Raw genomic sequence first — 16,851 nt, 5'->3', positions numbered from 1 at the left:
CAGTAATTTCTTCAAGTAAGGGGTTTGGCATCTTGCTGTTCTCCCATTTCTTCCCCTTTCCTTCCAGATCTAGGCACAACTGTTGGCAAATTCATGAATATGAATCAGAATTTTAATTGGTGCAAAATTAGTTGTAAACACAGCACATGCTTGCTGGTAGACAGTTTCGAAGAGGAGAGTTCCTATCATATTCTCTCAGTAGCTAGATTTATTTTGTGTTCATTACTGTATAGCCAAATTAGTCTGCCATTACACTAAGCATGTTTTTTCTTGGTGTGAACTGCCGTGGAACGGAGTTTACCTTGGTTTTACTTAAATAAGATCACCCCAGGACCTCACTGGTGTCTTTGGTGCTTCCTCTCCCTGCCTGCTGCAGGGCAGAAGGGTTTCAGGAGTTGTTTTGCATGGTGACACCACTCATCTGAAGGATTTTTTGTTGTTTTAAATTACCTTTATTTTGAAGGAGTACTACTTTGTTTTAGTTAAATTTATTTATGCCTGATGTTCATAATTACAGCTATTTATTTTTCCTGAAATGGTCCTTCTGTATGGGCTCTAACAGTTTTCCTTTAATTACCATGTGCAGTTAGTTAAGATTTGATTTGCAACATAGGAAGACTTATTTTTTGTAACTTGTATAACACAAAACTAAGTGATGTGCTTGAGTGAGAAGAGCAGCAAAGCACCAAATCTGTGAGCACACACGATCCTGGCTGGCAGCATGGTTTGGTGAAGGTAGTTTTCCTTCGGAGCCTTGTGCAGTGTTGATATTCCTGTCCTCTCCTTAGTGGAACTGTGTTTGCAGCCTGCTGCCCAGTGCAGGGATTGCAAGGAGCATTCTGGGTAAAAGCAAACACTTCCCTCCAGAGAAGGGCACTCAAATAACAGGTGGGGTTTTGGGTGAGGTTGGTGATAGGAGAGTTTTTCATGTGTTGAGTCTAGATGGGAGGAAAGGAACTGTTACTTATGCTTCACTGATAAAAATATTTCAGAAAGCCAGAGAACTGTGAGGAATACTTATGATCAAGGGATGTTTGTGTTTGAAAGCAACCTGAGTCCATAAATCAAGACCCTGTTGCACTGTAAAGAAAGAACTGAATGACCAGCGTGACAGGAGTTCCTTCTCCTCTGGCGTAAACTTTGTGTTGTTATTGACAGCTTTTCTAGGGTATCTTACCAGCTATTTTGGGTATGCAGCGTGCAACCAATCTGTCTGGAGATAATGTTTGTACAATTCTTAGAAATGTGTTAAAAATCTGTGCATCTTAGAGTGCTGTTATGAACATGGTAATTGCAATCCTGTGCTGAGTATGGGTTTGCTGTGTGGTGTTTTCCCTGTGCAGTGGAGTGCTGTTTTCTTAACACTTCGGCTTTATGTGGCTGTGGTGGTTGAGACCCTGGTGATGGGGAAGTCCTTATCTTGCGAAGCATGTGGTACCCTCTGAAATAGCATAAAAATACATGTCCTTAGATTTGGAAACATTCCTTTGTCAAGAAAAGACCTTTACCAAATCAAAGCTACCAATCACTGAAGTGATATATGGGACAGTGGATCTCTCTGTTCTGGATTTTAAACCCCTTTTGGTATAACGTGCCAATAATGCTGTGTTCTCTGAGCATTTGAAACTGGGCAGCAAATTGTTGTATGTAATTGCTAGATAACCATTTATGACCTTTCTTAAAAACTAGTTCAGCAGAGCAGTTTTACATTTGAATTATGAGATTACTTGCCACAGGTCAGGAGAAGATCCATTAACAGAGTGCATCAGTCTGAGCTTATTTGATTTGTCTCCTATCGATGGGACATCAGGACTGTAGAAGCTCATCTTCAATTCCCCTTACATCAGTCATGCTAAAAAAGGAAACTGTGCCATGTGTGGTAACTACATCTGCTGCATTTTTTTCAAATGCTTCTGCTGCATCTCTTGGAATAAGAGTCAAACTACATCTGAACCTAACTGTGGAGTGTATTGACAGATTTTAAGCTTTCTTGTACCTGATAAAATTAGTATTTTAGCTAAAATTGAGGTGTGTTTTTTTTCTTCAAAATGATGAATAGTTGTCTGGGGTAACTCGTAAAGCCAATGAGATGAGATTTTTTTCATTTGGGTGTTTCAGAGCTCAGCCATCTCTCTTGAAAATTGCTGCTGTAGCAGTATTGGATGGGATCTGTATTTTCCTAGCAAAATTGAGAATTTTTCGCCTTGGAAGCTCGGGGTGCAGAGGTGCAGCCACACCAGCCTGGCACAAGCCCGTGCAGCCCTTGGAAGGGTGCATCTTGCTCTTGTCCTCCCTCTGCTCTGACTCAGCTGCTCCTTCCTACTTCCTCCATTTACAGATGTGTGCAGCTGCAGGGTGGACTGAAGCGAGGGATCAATCCTGCCAAAAACCAACACTTCCAAAGAACGGGGGAAGGGACCTCTCCCCCACCAGCAGCACGTGCATACTTTATAATGGGTTTGACTGGCCTTGTACGGCCTTAATAGATTGTTTCTGAAATCAGCTGCCGCTTATGGTATGGCTGGGTTTTTTTTAAGGAGGATTTGTTAACGTTGTGCTTGTGCCCCACGTTCCTGCTCGAGATTGTTTGAATTCCATGTGATGCATTAACTAATGTTTTCTTTCCCATGCTTTTCCTAATCCCAGTTGGAAGCTAACCATTATGCATGTGTAGCAATGACATTGTCATATTGTTAGGATTAAATAAAAATAATTTAACGCCTGCCTTAGGCTCCTTGTAGACACTGTCAGTGACATCGTATAATAACCCTACAGATTTTTAAATCTGCTGTTAGGTAATTCAAATAGCCACAATACAGCTGAGACGGTCTTTTCTGTGAAGTATTTTTCTATTTGTGAAACCGTTTGCAGCTTTGTCTGTGTGTTCTCAAGACAGTGAGTTTTAAAGCTAGCCTTGAAGTTGAAAAATTTTAAATAAAGCTTGATGGGTTTCACTGGAGGCATTTATGCAAGTTTTTTTAGTTAGGAATGATGTGGACAGTATCTCAGAATGATTACTTGTCACCGGATTTGTTTGTTCTTATTTAATGTAAGAGAATAGCCCATTTTTTTTTTTCTTGCTAAAGACATGTTCCTATATCTACATATTCAAAAGAATGACGTGTCATGTGGAGTCCATAACTTCTACCTAATAGTGCTGATTTCTAGCTCTCCTGTTAGTATAGCTCACTGAGCTGTGCAACAATTTGGTTATCTCATATGAATGGACAAATATTTTTATTAATAACTAAAGAACAATGTGTTAATTTTTTCCCCTCAAGATTTATATTCACTATTTATTTTTACATTCAACTGGTGATTTGTAAACCTTTGCTGGCATGTTTGTTTGAATGAATCACTGGAACAGGCTTTTCTCAAGGCTTTTATTTAGAAGAGTAGTCATGTTGTGCCCTAAAGGATATAGGGAAGCAGGTGAAGAATTTGTTACTGTGTATTCTTGACTGTGATGGACAATGACGCAAATGGACTAAAGCAGAAGATGCTATTTGGATTGTGAAATTTGCTTAAAAAGAAATGTTGGTTTGCAATGTGTACAGGTCTTGTACTTTTGTTACTGATTCTCCTTTTACACTTGAACTTTTTAGCTTGGCGTAAGAATTGACAATTTTCGCCTCTTTAATGGAAATCTCTGGTGTACAGAATGTATTTGATTAAAAAACGCATGTGGATAGTGTGGTAGGTGAGTCGGGTGCTTCTGCTGTGACCATAGCTGAGCTGCCGAAAACACCATGGCTGCCTTCTGGAGGAGTGCTGCAGCTGGCAGAGGTGTCATGCCTCCTCCACTGTGGTTCTGTGGCTTGGGGAAAAAAAAATACATTATTTACTGGCCTCTCTAATTGCTAACGTTATGCCCACCACACACCCTTTTTAGTTTTGCATTCTTTGACATCTGTAGCTTCTGCAACTTTTGTAATTGCTTTTGGATTACATTGGTCTGGTGCTGCAGGTTTGCAGTTACTAACATTAGTGAACCTTTCTGTAAAGAATGTCTTTTGTAAGATAGAAGTAAGCTCAGTTTTCTTCATCTAAACAAACAAAAAAAAACCCCAACAAAACCTATGTTATCACATTTTATGCTACAGCATTATATTAAGTCACTTTTTTCTGCTCTGGTACTTCTAGGTTGTGTTTTTCCCCAATGCTAATGAATACTTACTGAAGTGTAGAATCTGTTTGTGGCAACATGGGGATGTTTCATGTATTTCATTAAGAATGGATAACCTTGCTGTTTTATTTCTTCATAATCTATTTTCTCATATTAACATTTTTCTTTAGTTTCTTTCCTAGAATTGCAGTTTCTTTAGGAACAAGGGTGTCTAGTTTTTTGGTATTCCTGTTAAAATCATGAGTCGTTCAACAGTGTATTCTTCTCTGTAACCAAGGCTATTAGTTACAAAATGTTTTAACTGCAGCATTTGTAGATATACAAATATGTTATTTCAGCCTCCCCCCCTGCCAAAAATAGGAGCAAAAAACCTCCCTGACTTCCTTATATCTCCGTGTCCTAACTTGATTTCAATCTTGTATCTTGTAATTACTCGTTTGCCTTCAGACCATGGTACTTTTAGAGGTGATGTATCTAGTGTCAGAGTCAGTGTCAAGGTGGTGTGTATTGTACAATGTGCTGCCCATCAGATACTTGCTCTGAGAAAGATCACTTTTCTTAAGACTCTTTGCTCTCTATTGAGCATACTGCAGAAATTAATTCAAAATACCCAAAGTAATCTACCTGAAGTAGCCTGGTTTCTCAGTGCTGCTTATACTAAAAAAAGCAGGAAAAGTATGTATTTGTGAATTCATACTTCTGTATATTTACTGATAAATAAGGGCTTCTTCTGCTGAGAGCCAGACATTCAAAATCACTTTATTTTTAACAAAAGAAGAAAAGGTGTGGACCAGGTTCTCAGCTAGCTATAGCTGCTCAGTCTGGGTGCAAATGGTTCTGTAATAGTGAGACCACGTTAAGAACAGTGTTTGAATAATTATGTAGCGCATTGATGTGGACTGGGTAATTTTTCTGGCCTTGAGTTGAACAGTTGAAGCTGGGAATAGATTTTCATGAATCCTTAATAGTTAGCTATATTAATCGTCTCTGGATTCACAAGGTACTTTCTTACATTTCTCTTTTGGTTTGGGTTTATTAAAAGTGATACGTTCAGAGTGTTCTGCGACTGTCTTCTCTTTCTTCCCACATATAAATGAGCTCCGAGTTCTCAAGATGTTACATCTTATTTTATTAGTGATATTGCAGCAACTTTGGAATGGATAAGAATCAAGGCAGATTCCAAAACTTGTCTGTTCAGATAAAAATCTGGTGTCGAAGAGTCTGCTACTGTTCATGGCTGGGCATGTAGTTTGGGAGAAATTATATTAACATTGAATTTTCTTTATTGTGTGTAATTTTGCTAATATTCTTGGAAACGCAAAAGTAGCTGGTTCTGCTGCAACTCAAATATTTTCTCATTTGAAAATTAATATAAAATCTAATTTGTTTTTTCTTCACCCTCTCTCCTCAGAGATCTATCAAATTACCCTCTGTTTCAGATTCAAGCTTTTCATGGAAATTAATCGTTCTGACCCCTGTGAAGTAAATATTATTTTCATTAATGGGAAAATTGCAGAACAGACAAGTAAAATTGCTTGTTTGAATTATGCAGAGCTCTTAGACGTGGTCAAATTGCTAGACTGTGCCTGTTTTCAATAAATTCTTTACAAAACTTTTTTTATATAAGCTGTAATAATATTGATGCTGTCTAAGCAGACAGAAAAATGTTTTATTTCTTTCCTGAAGAGTTGCATGACCAAGAGGATGACTGTGAAACATTGTTTATAGAACAGAATAATGTGGATAAATAAGCTATCTACTGAGAAGACTACAAAACACTTTGTAATTTTCCTGGGGAAACAGGCAAAGAACCCTTTAAAATTTTATCTTAACCTGGCAAAGAGCTAGAAGGTGCTTGAATGGATAGAGAAACCCCCACTAATGGAAATTGCCAGGTCTCCTGAGCAAGTCAGATGGAGATGTAAGGTGCTTGTGTTTTATGGAATAACAGATTATCGGTTCCCATGAAATGCAGGTGTAATAGAGGCTTCTCCCCTGAAAGTGGAAGCCTTGGGTGCAGCAGGAGAAAATATGTTGAATTACTTTTGTCTGTTTTAGTAGGATGGAAATAATGAGTTCTGCTTTATCTCATAAGGCAGTGTAGCTGAAACTTTTCTTTTCCTTGAAGGAAGGATTGCACCATAGGAGAGCAAAAGTTTGGTTAAATATGCAAAAAACTTTCTAGCTGAAGAATTGTCTTTTTATTGTAGTTGAATTTTGAATTAAGGATAGAAGAAGATATGATTTATGGAGTGTGAAACTTCTTAGAGATTACTAGGATTTTCAGTTTGACACAGTTTCAAAGCTTTTGAAGTCTGAATAAATGCTGCTCAACAGAGTGGAATTTTTATTATTCTCTTGGATATTTTGAAACTATAGTGATGTAGTTAAGGCCTCTTTTAATGAATTTTAGGGGCAGTACACATCTATACAACTTTTATTGTGAAGCTTCCTTCTGTGACAGATGTATGGTGTATGTTTCTGGCGTGGCTGTGAAAGGGACTGGAGCCTTACAGAAGTGGTGCTCACAGCACACATGCAGTTAACCAAAATCTACATTTGGATATTTCTGGCTTAAACACTTTTTGTGGTTAAAGGGTAAAGTAGTGAAGTTTCTGCAGTATGCTGGTGTATCGTGAAAGATTGAGGAAATGTGATTTCATGTTTTATTTGTTGCCAGTGGAAACCCACTGGTTGATTGGTGTGTGCAGATGCAGTTCAGTAATGGCTTTTCATGGCTTTTAGTTTGCTCACTGTTAAGCAGTTCTCTGTCGTCTTGTTATGGGCATCTAATTGGTCTAGCTAATGTATTGATGCTTACATTATGTGTATTATCAGTTCATCAAAGTGCTGATGAAAGCCTTCATATAAAGAGGAGTCGTTATGGTCCTTTGCCATGGGTGCTAGAAGTTGGAAAGCTATTATTTCTGATTGCCATTTGGCTGCTGGATGACATTGAGCAACTCCTTTTCTTTCTCTTGCCTTGATTTCCCTTTCTTTGTATTTGGTTTAATGATATTTACCTTATGTGCAAAGCTCTTTGAACCCTTATCAGTGGAAAGCTTCCTAACAGCAGCATATTCTCTATGGTGCTTCCTCTGTTTTCATTGACAAACAGATTTAAAATGCCAAATACACAAGTCAGTTGGGATGCCAGCTCAGTTTTTCATTTCTTTTAACAGCAGTCAAATGGATTGAAATTACTGATGAAGGGGGAAGGGAGCAAAATGGGGAAGTAATGAGCTTTCAAATTGTGAATTTGCAAATTCTTTGCTGAATTTGCCCTTTATCCTTGCTCCTCCACTATTTTCTGCCATAGATTATTATTTCTTTGCTTGGCAACAGTATCTGTTTCTATAGTGGAAAATCCTGTCCTCCTCTTACAGCTTAGCTCTGATAGAAAGCTAAGATGAAAAACGAGCAATAGGACAACTTTTCTGAAAAGAAAACCTAACTTTTAAGGAGAGAATATTGGACAGCAAAAGGCGTGGGTCACTACTTCATCTAAGGGGGAAAAAAGTGGACTTTGCACTTGTTGGTTTCCTCCTCCATTTCAAACGTAAGTATTTGCATTCTTTATTTTAAAGTGCTTACTGTTGCCAGGAGTAATTCTGAAGTTCACGTTTTCATGGTTGTTTCACTTCGGTTAGTTCAGGACTGGTCAAAAGCGCTAGTTCATAGATGAGAAGCTCTTTCAACTCAGCAGTATTTTCTTGGTATAGGTATTTTACTTGTAGGATGTACAATTATATTCAAGGTAGACAAACCCATTCATATGCTATTACAGTCATACACCATGTGGCTAGAAAAACCAGCCTCAGCGTGAAAGTGTGTAAGCCATGGTGCTTGTGAATAACCAGGAAAAGTTATGGCATACTGCACTAAAAGGATGTTGGGAACATCAGAAGAAGCCTTTTCAGGTTAAATGAAGTTCCATTACCCCTTTTGAGAAAAATGCTAAGAATTACAGTAATTGACTCCTGTTGACAGGGCAGCAAAGTAGTTAATTAATTAAATGCAGTGTTACTAATTTTGATTGATACTGTATAATTATGATGTCAAAGGCTTGTATTAGGCTGTAAATCTGCATCAGATTTCTAGTTTACTGTTGATGAGAGGAAAAAAACCAACACACAAAATGAAAAAACCCAGACCCACCCCCACCCTGAGCTGAATCTTCCTTCGTTCAAAAATCGAAGTATAATTCAATTTCAAATCTCTTCCTATACTTCTATTTTACAAAAAGGTATGAGAAGGTAAAAAAGTTTCACTAGTTCAGCCTTCTTCCTTGTTAGTAGCATATCTCTGAGAAATTCCTGAAGGTCTTAGTGTCTGAAAAGCAAAAGGTAAATATTCTCCCTGAATTTTGGTGTCAACAGCAGCTGAGAATCCCAGAAGCCCTCTGTCCCTTCTAGGGTTTTTTCTTTCCTTAGTAGCCTGTGTCCAGCTGGAGATCTTAGAGCCTGAAGGTAAAAAGCAGCCTTCTAAACTACCTTGAGCTGTTCTGTTCTCACTAAGAAGAAATAAAACTTTATTTTACCTAGAAGTGAAATTCATGGAAGAATGAGATCAGATTATCTTGGCAGTGACTCTTGAAGCAAATTTCTTTAGCTTGACAAGCCGAGCATAAGAAGATATGCTTTATTAGGATGTAAATTCTATGTATGTGATTCATTTGTTGTGTAATATTTTCATGCATTTTTGGTTTATTAGAATTACACGTGTATGAGTATGTAGAGAGGCTTTATTAATGTGTCAGAAATAGTATTTCAGTATTCAACAGGGTGAAAGTCAAGATGGCTATAATTTCAAAGGTTAGTAGGAGTTTATATGCCTTCTTTCGTAATACACAACTCCAGTTTTCCTAGAATAAGGGATTTTAATTCTTAATGCTTTTTGTACACCTTTATTTTTTGGTACTTGTTTCTACGTCATCTTTTCTTGCTTATGTGGGTTTTTTTCACCATTTCATATTAATTGTTTCAGATCCTTTTTTTTCCTGTAGGTTCTACTGCTGATGAGTTTTAAACCTCCCTTTGATATTTCATCCCTGCCTGCCATTTTGACCCAGAATTTGTGCCTCAGTGAGCTTCGGGAGCAACTGTCTTGTGTTTTAAGAGTAATTTTAAGAGCTTAGCTGTGATTTGTGAGTGTGCTGCTTTTGCTTGCCGTATAGGTTTGTGCAAGTCATCAGACTTGGTGCTTTTCAAAATCCTGTTTTAGCTGTGTTTCTGGGTGTGAGTAATGGCCATTAGTGCTTAACAATCATATAGTTGAAAAGATGTATGAAAATGGAGTCTACTTTGTAGTAATGTTGTTTATCAGTTTCTGGCATTCAGCATCTTCAGTGACAGCATATGTTTGGCTGGAGATGAAACTTAGAGCCCTGTGAAAGCTTTGGTTGGAGGTGGCCTTTCAGGAGTACTGCTCTTTAGGCTGTTCTCTGTTGTGGCAGAGTACTGTGAATGCTAGCCTTCAGTCATCTACTAGGCACAGGGCTTTGGAAATACCAGCCTGTGTGAACACTCCAGGGAGTTAGGTGCTGAAGTCCTATCTCCTTGTGACTGGGGTTCACAAAATAGGTTGCAGGCTGGTGTCCAGTGCCATGGGAGCGGCAGCAGCAGCATCTTTTTGCTGCAGTGCGTCATTTCATGTTTGTTGAAGTTTATTGGTGAAACTTGTCCTGCATGTCTTCATTTCTCTGGTAGTAATTACAGTAATAATCAGCTAACACATGTGTGTCAAAAGCCTTTTGTTTTTATTATGAAGGAAAAAACAGACCTATTAAAAATATTGTCATAGGTTTATGATGGCACGAGTGTGCTTAATGTAGACTTCTTTATTTAGAAATTATAATGTGTATAGGTGGTGCCTTCCTAAAGAAAAGTGGGAAGGATATTTTCCACTGACACCTGTGTTCCTTCTTCTGAACATTCAGATTAGTTAATAGGACATCCTGAAAGGCCTGCTCACTTTTCTTGGGAGATGCATGGACTGAAGGCTGCATAAGCTAGGGAGGAAAGTGTTGGGTTTTTTTTTAAAGTGTTTATGAGAAAGAAACATCTGAACTTCTTGTAGCTGCTTTTTCAGCAGTTTCAAATACTGTTAGATTCTAAATAAATGCTAGTTATTCTTAGTGTTTCTAGAGACCCTTCTCTTCCCCCCTCTGTTTCTTTTTTTTTTTTTTAAAAGGCTGTGGCTACAATTTCAGTACTTCCTCATGTTAATTATGCAAGGCCTCTAAACCTTTGATCTGCTGTTCTGCAGGTGACTCGCTGCTCTGTGCAAACAACTTTTGCAGGATGTGGCAGAGCAGTGGGGGAAGTGAAGCGTTCCTTGGGTAGGTGGCAGATTCTGAAACCAGGGGGATGAATCTGCAAGGATTCCTCATCTTGTAGTGCTGCATATTGACATCTGGAACGTAGCAAACAATTCTTTGAATTCTCTTCAAGTAACACATTTTAGTTCTTTCGAGGGTGATGTAGGAAAATAGCCTTTTTCAGTAGAACCAAGTTCTTTCTTCCCTCCCTCCTTATGTACGCCTACACCAATGTTTTTTCAGCTCTGCAAGTGTGTTTTTTCTCACTCTCTCTGCTGTGTAGGCGGCCTTTCCAATCACAATTGAGCTTCACAGGCAATCTTTTACAAAAAAAATAAAAAAAGTTGTCTTTACGCAGCAGGTCTATAATTTAACACCAAAGAAAATGGAGAGTTCTTGGTTAGAATCATGATGCATGTTAGTAATGGTTGAATAGGTGAAGAATTTCACCCTAAAGAAAACAAGGAAGATTTTTCTTGACCAGAAGGCCACCACCTGTGGAAATTATTTATTTACCTGCTGCCCAAATGACTTGCCAAAATGTCAGCAGCAATCACAAGCAGGTAGATTTTAAACCTTTTACTTCTTTCATTACACTGAGTTATAATTGAACTTTTCTACCCCAGAATTAGAATATGATTCTACTTGAAAGTCAGGCTCAGTTTGGCAATATGAAAGTTAAAATGCAGTTCTTCCTGGAATGCTACCTTATTTTAAATATGAGTTTAGCGCTCTCTACCTTTTGGAAACTGCTTTTGGTGCATTAGATGATTAATTTTTTTGTGTACTGCAGCTCTTTTGATGATTTCTTCTCATTTTTCCAAGGTCTTAATTTTACACAATATTTTGTAAATAAGCCTAAACTTGCAATTAAAAAAAAAAAAACCAACTCTGAAAGCTATATTTTTAATTGCCTAAAGGAAGATAGCAATAATTACATTATTGAGCTCTGTTGGTAATGCTGTCTGGCACTTCTTTAAGAACTCTGGTTGATGCTTATGTTCTTGCCACCAAGTATTCAAACCTTATTCAACTCTGTCTAGAAATACTATTGGGAGAGTAGCAATGGGTGACTTAAAATTATTTGCTTATCAACGTATCAAAGTTCAGAGTTCATTATAATAAAATAAACAGTGCTTGTACCATGGTTTTATGTGCAGCTTATGCTGGCATTAAAGCTGAAAGCAGCCGTCCTCGTCTGTTCATCCTGTCCAGTGCCTTTTCTGCCTCATGTCAGCTCAAGTGCGTCTGTAGTCTTGAAGCAAACTGGATTGAGGAAAACCAGGTTAAAGAAGAGATCTAGGTCTTCTCCTCCAGTCTCCTCAGAGTTGTTTTTAATCCGTCTCTTTGATATGATTCACTGCACGTCTCTAACACGTGAGCTTGGTGGGAGTAGAGGAGGACAAAAATTCGTTGGTGGTATGTGCTCTACCTTCAGCTTGTGCCTCTGCAGAGTTCTCGGGACTGCAGCATAAATCTCCATGGTTACATCTGTTTGCCCAGTCTAATTTTAGAGAGCTCCTATCAACTACAGATGCAAGCCTTTTGTAGCAATACACAGAGGTCAGATGTTAAGGCTAATGCTGAAACAATGCAGATTTTATTACGGCACCTGGTAAATAGAAAGGACCAGCTTTGAAACTTTTTTCCCTTGCTTCTCTTGGGAGACTTCTTAGAGGACTACAGTTGGTGACTTACAGAAACTCACTCCTGCTCTTCCTTGTGTTTGACATGTATGTTAGGCTTTATGTTGAGTAGTGAGGGAAAACATGGGCCACAGTGCTGCTAAATGTCCCCTTTCAGGTGTAACCAAAAGTTTAATCTCCAAGTGCCTGGCAGAATGTGTTCTGGAAGAAAATAACTTTGTTCAGAGAAAGGGTGCTAAAAGAAAGGTTGGAATTGTTATAGTGAAACAGTTCTCATGCAGGCTCTCCCAGATGAGTAAGTTAACCGCAAAATCTTAATAGCTTCTGGGTTTTATTAGTCTTCATTGTTGCTTTTGGGTTCTTAAAAACACAATTTCTGCAATACGCTTTACCTTGTGAAAAAGATTTCACCTGTTCGTTTCCCATTGAAATTTTGTTCATACCCGTGTTTTTTCTGCTTCTAGGTTTCACTGTGCTATGATTCATCTGAAGCTGGACATGACAGCCAGTAGGAGTTTTTGATAAAGCTGTGTGTGCCTGCCTTCTCAGGAATTTGGATAGGTAAGAGTGCATGCTCCACTTTCTTCTGTACCATCTGACAGTCACCCTTTGGAGTAGTGCTAGTTGCCACAAAATCAGTGCTGGCTTTGTGACTGCTGGTAGCATGTAGTGTTTCATACAATACAGAAGGGGTGGTCTCCAGGATGGCTTACCCGAGTAGGCTGCCTGCCGCCAAGTGACAGACTGTATCCCAGTCTGTTGCTGAATGCATCCTCTATACGTGAGAGCTTTTTTCCGGAGGGAGATGCAAGGGGACTAGATGGCTACTCCCTCCCCCTTTTCTCCTAGGTATTTGTAGAAGTGTTTGTAAAAGCAGGTTGGACTCTGTTCAGGCTGTGACAGAATGCCTGGTTTTGTCACATTTTCTAAAACACAGTAGTTCTTGTAGGTGGTTTCTCTTAATCTACTTGTGAAACTAAACTCGTGTTGTAAGGAAGAAAGGGATGATTAATCGGAATGTTCCTGTGTCTTGAAAAGGACTGGCTTTCAGTACGTGATCTATCCTTTCACAGAGAAATATAATATATGTTTAAGGAGTTTGTGGAAAGATAAAAAGGATCCTGCAAGTGTGAGATGCTGCAGTTCTGCCCATGCAGCCTTGCCCTCAATCTTGTATCAAATGCAAGTCCGTCACAGGTGTGTAATGACCTGGTTCGAGAAGGCATACCAGGAAGGTTGGAAAACCGCAGTGTGTGGTTTTGGGAGTGGGGGAGGAGGGATGGGGAGCAGTGATGTTGGTTTTTCAAAGATGGGCAGGGGTGGATTTGTTTTCAGATGGATCAGCTTCCTGAATTAACTCAATGTGTTGGGCAAGCCGTAGTGCTGCCTGAAGGGAGGTGGATGGAATACTTGCAGGGAGAACAACAGCGCTGGGATCTGGACTTCGATCCGTTTAAGCTGATTTACAACCAGGCGGTAAAAGCACAGCCCCTTCCACTTGAACAGATTTGAATGATCTGTTTATGAAGAAACATTGAATGCTCTAGGATATACAAAGGAAGTCCAGTCTGGAAGTGACAAGGAGTGTAATAAACATTGCTACTAAAGAAGACCCCTCCCTTGTAACATCAGTTCATCAGTCTGTGGGATGTCTAAAGAAACAAATAGGTTTCTTATTTGAGAGAATCTGCCCTGTAGTTGTTGTTGCAGTAGTTTCGGACAATGTTGTACTGAAAGTGTCAATTTAAATCTGTTTTTCCAAAATAGTGTCAGCAAAGCTGCATTGTGTGGGCAGAGAACTGCTTAGCCTCTGAGGTTTGATTTATTGTAGCAACAAAACCTTCCTTCAGAGGACATACATTGGAAACAAACATGTTTGTTGGCAGATCTGGAGGAGCCCTTGGAAAAGGCTGTGTTTTTAATTACTTTGTCTTTCCCCTTGAATCATCTTACCTTTTCACTTGGCACCATCTTTAGTGATTTTTACATGCAGTTATTATTCTGGTTTTCTTTGAGTAGATATCAAAGTTACAGACAGAGGAGAAAAATGTTGTGTCCATCTTCTTCCTACCACACTATACAAAAGTTTGGTTTGTTTTGTTTCTGAAGTTTGTGGTCCCAAGAGACGTATTTTGATCCGCAACACTGTGTAGTGGGGCATGGGCAGTGAAAAAGGACTGTCTTGATTGATGAAGTACAAACAGTCTCTTAGTTATTAATTTAACTTACTAGTGGAAAGTAAATGAACAGTTTTTCCCCCTGCTATATTTAGATTCCACAGATTGTTTTTTGTCATATATTTTCTGTAAAGAATGTTCAAGTAATTAAACAATTTTTCCATTGATGGGTGTCACCATGTTATACCACTGAAATACTTACTGAAGGTGGTAAGTTCCTTTTTATTATACACATGCAATTTTTGTTCACTAATGGAAATTGTTTCCCAGTGGAATTTTTTTAAATCGTTAAATTCCAGCTCGTAGCAAATCTTATCTATACAAATTTGTATTTAAAACTTAATTGGTTTCACTAGTAACAGTTCTGGTAGTTTATGAGCTCATAAGCTTATGGTCCTATAGACCTAGTCTTGTTTACTGAAATTCATGAAAAGGTTTTACAGTTAGGAGTTAAATGTTTTAGTAAAGCATATCTGTGTTAACAGGTAGCTTTCTTTAGAAATAGTAACGTTCTTCAATAAAGCTATTTTTTGCTTATGTTTCAAATATGGAATCTAATTGGATTTGTAAAGATATTTAGGTGCAAGACATTCAGCAGCATAAACTTAGTTTTGTTAGATCCCCACATCCTTGTGTTAATATTGACAGAATAAAAGTTGTAAAATTCTACATACAACTTAAGCTGAGACTGCTTATTTCTCCTTGATCTGTACTTGAAATAAAGAGGACTGGGGGAAGGAAAGAGGAAGGGATGGTCACTGTGCTTTAGTGGCTGATGTTGACTGTAAGTTATATTTTGGAGGACAGTGTTTAAAGCTGCTGGTTTTATCTGTCCTATTCTTTTCCTGTTGACAGGTTGAAGCCCTGGGGCTTCATTTATCACTTGTAATAAGGCCTGGCTGTGTGAGGTGGGGTTGGAGTGGGAAAGGTTTTGCCTCAGTAACCCTTGCTCTTTCACAGGGGTGTGTTTAAGAGTACGTAGTGCCGTGTTCCCTGTAATGGGAGATGGCAGCTGTATGGGTACCGTTTCTCTGAATGGCCAGGAGGAGTTGTACAGAGTTGTGTTCCTTTCTTACATTTTGCAGCTTTTCATTTCTTTCAGAAATTTCCCCAAGGCTTAGTTGGTGATTGTACAAAGGGTTTGTGTTATTAGGATTGTGTAGGTCTGTACCTCAAGTTGTTTCTCCAAGGAGTCTGAAGAAAGTTAGGAAACCCCCCTGCAATTAGTGCTTACAGTCTTGGCTTTCTTATAAAGAAAGGAAGGCTGTTTCTTGAGGAGTGCATACATACATTTCGTCTGCATGCATGTACCTGTGCACACATGCACCTGAGACACAAAAGGATTAGGGGTATTAGGTGCTCTCATTGATGCATGTATGTTCCCAAGTTAGCGACTGCCTTCTGTAATGTTTTTGTGCTGTGTTATTGCAATAGCTACAGTTATTATCTTTAAATGGAAAATAAATAGAAATGCTTAGCATATTTTTACCTTCTTTTATGTTTAAAACCAGTGTGGTGAATTACCAGAAGTTGAGACGTGATAGTTGGGAGATTTTTTTTGATGTACTCTAGAACTGGAGAGTTGCAATTGGACCATTCAACAAAACTAAATATGCTAAATAAGTCTGTTATAACGGAAAACGGGTGTTCATGAGAAAAGTCTCACCTTCATTGTGTATGAGACTGAAAGAATTGCATATTCAGAAACTACATGTATATGAGTGAACGAAAAGAGAAAAGCCTGGATCCCATTAATTTTTGGCTACCCGTAAGCTGATGAAGGTTTTATGCTTTGATCGCTGTTTTCTTAGTTCAGAACGACTGAAGACTTAGTGGTATGGATTGTAATGACCCACGCTCTTTTCTGTTATGGGCACCTGTTGACTAGGCAGGCCAAGAACAAGGGTGCATATGCTATGTCTGCGAACTTCCTGATTTCAAAGTGGTTAGGCACAGCCAAGTTAGCTTTAATCTAGCTAGCCTGGATTAAAAAAGATTGCAAGGATTTAACAGCATGGATTTTAGCATAGTGTGCTTGAGGCTGTCACAGAGTCTGTGTGCTTAATCACTGCAATCCTATGCCCTGGAAATTGAGTGGGTTTTGTAAAACTCATATTATTGAGTTCTGTAGCTTGCATAAATAGGGAGAGCTTTTGGTAGATTAAAGACATACATTATTCTGTGTATGAATTTTTTCTAGTTTTACCTGTAAAATGTGGAATGTAGTATAACTTAGAATGGGTAACTATGTACTTAGTACTATGTATGACTACAAATGTACACTGATCAACAAACAAGATGCTTTCTGTAGTTGGTCCTGCTATATTAACATTTTGTGGGACTGGCTGGTGAAGAATGAGCAACCCTGGTATTTTGATCTTCTGCATGGCTCAGCTTGCGTATTGCTAAAGTACAGTGTGCTGTGCTTCTTAAACTTCAATAGCAACAGATTTCTGCAGTTAAAATATTTTTCATTGTTGCAGGTTAGTAATAAGAATTGGCAATTAAATCTGAGACACTGAACAGAAGTGGAATCTGTGAAGCAGGAAAAAAAAGTAAGTTCACAGGCTGAATTAAAAAAAC

At 38.6% G+C, this 16,851-nt stretch overlaps 1 protein-coding gene across 7 annotated transcripts in view; it reads left to right on the top strand.

Moving 5' to 3' along the window:
• SIPA1L1 (signal induced proliferation associated 1 like 1) overlaps nucleotides 1–16,851 on the top strand; it is a 222,312-nt gene that overhangs the window by 60,370 nt on the left and 145,091 nt on the right. For 6 of the 7 annotated variants that reach the window (XM_074824294.1, XM_074824293.1, XM_074824296.1 and 3 more), the window contains one exon: nucleotides 12,556–12,652. The gene's annotated coding sequence lies outside the window, so the exon portion shown is untranslated. Of the gene's footprint in view, nucleotides 1–12,555; nucleotides 12,653–16,751; nucleotides 16,824–16,851 lie in introns of all 7 variants that reach the window. The other variant, XM_074824295.1, reaches the window with a different exon arrangement.

The sequence above is a fragment of the Strix aluco genome, chromosome 4 (assembly GCF_031877795.1).
Source record: "Strix aluco isolate bStrAlu1 chromosome 4, bStrAlu1.hap1, whole genome shotgun sequence".
NCBI lineage: Eukaryota > Metazoa > Chordata > Aves > Strigiformes > Strigidae > Strix > Strix aluco.
This window is presented reverse-complemented; position numbering and strand designations above follow the sequence as displayed.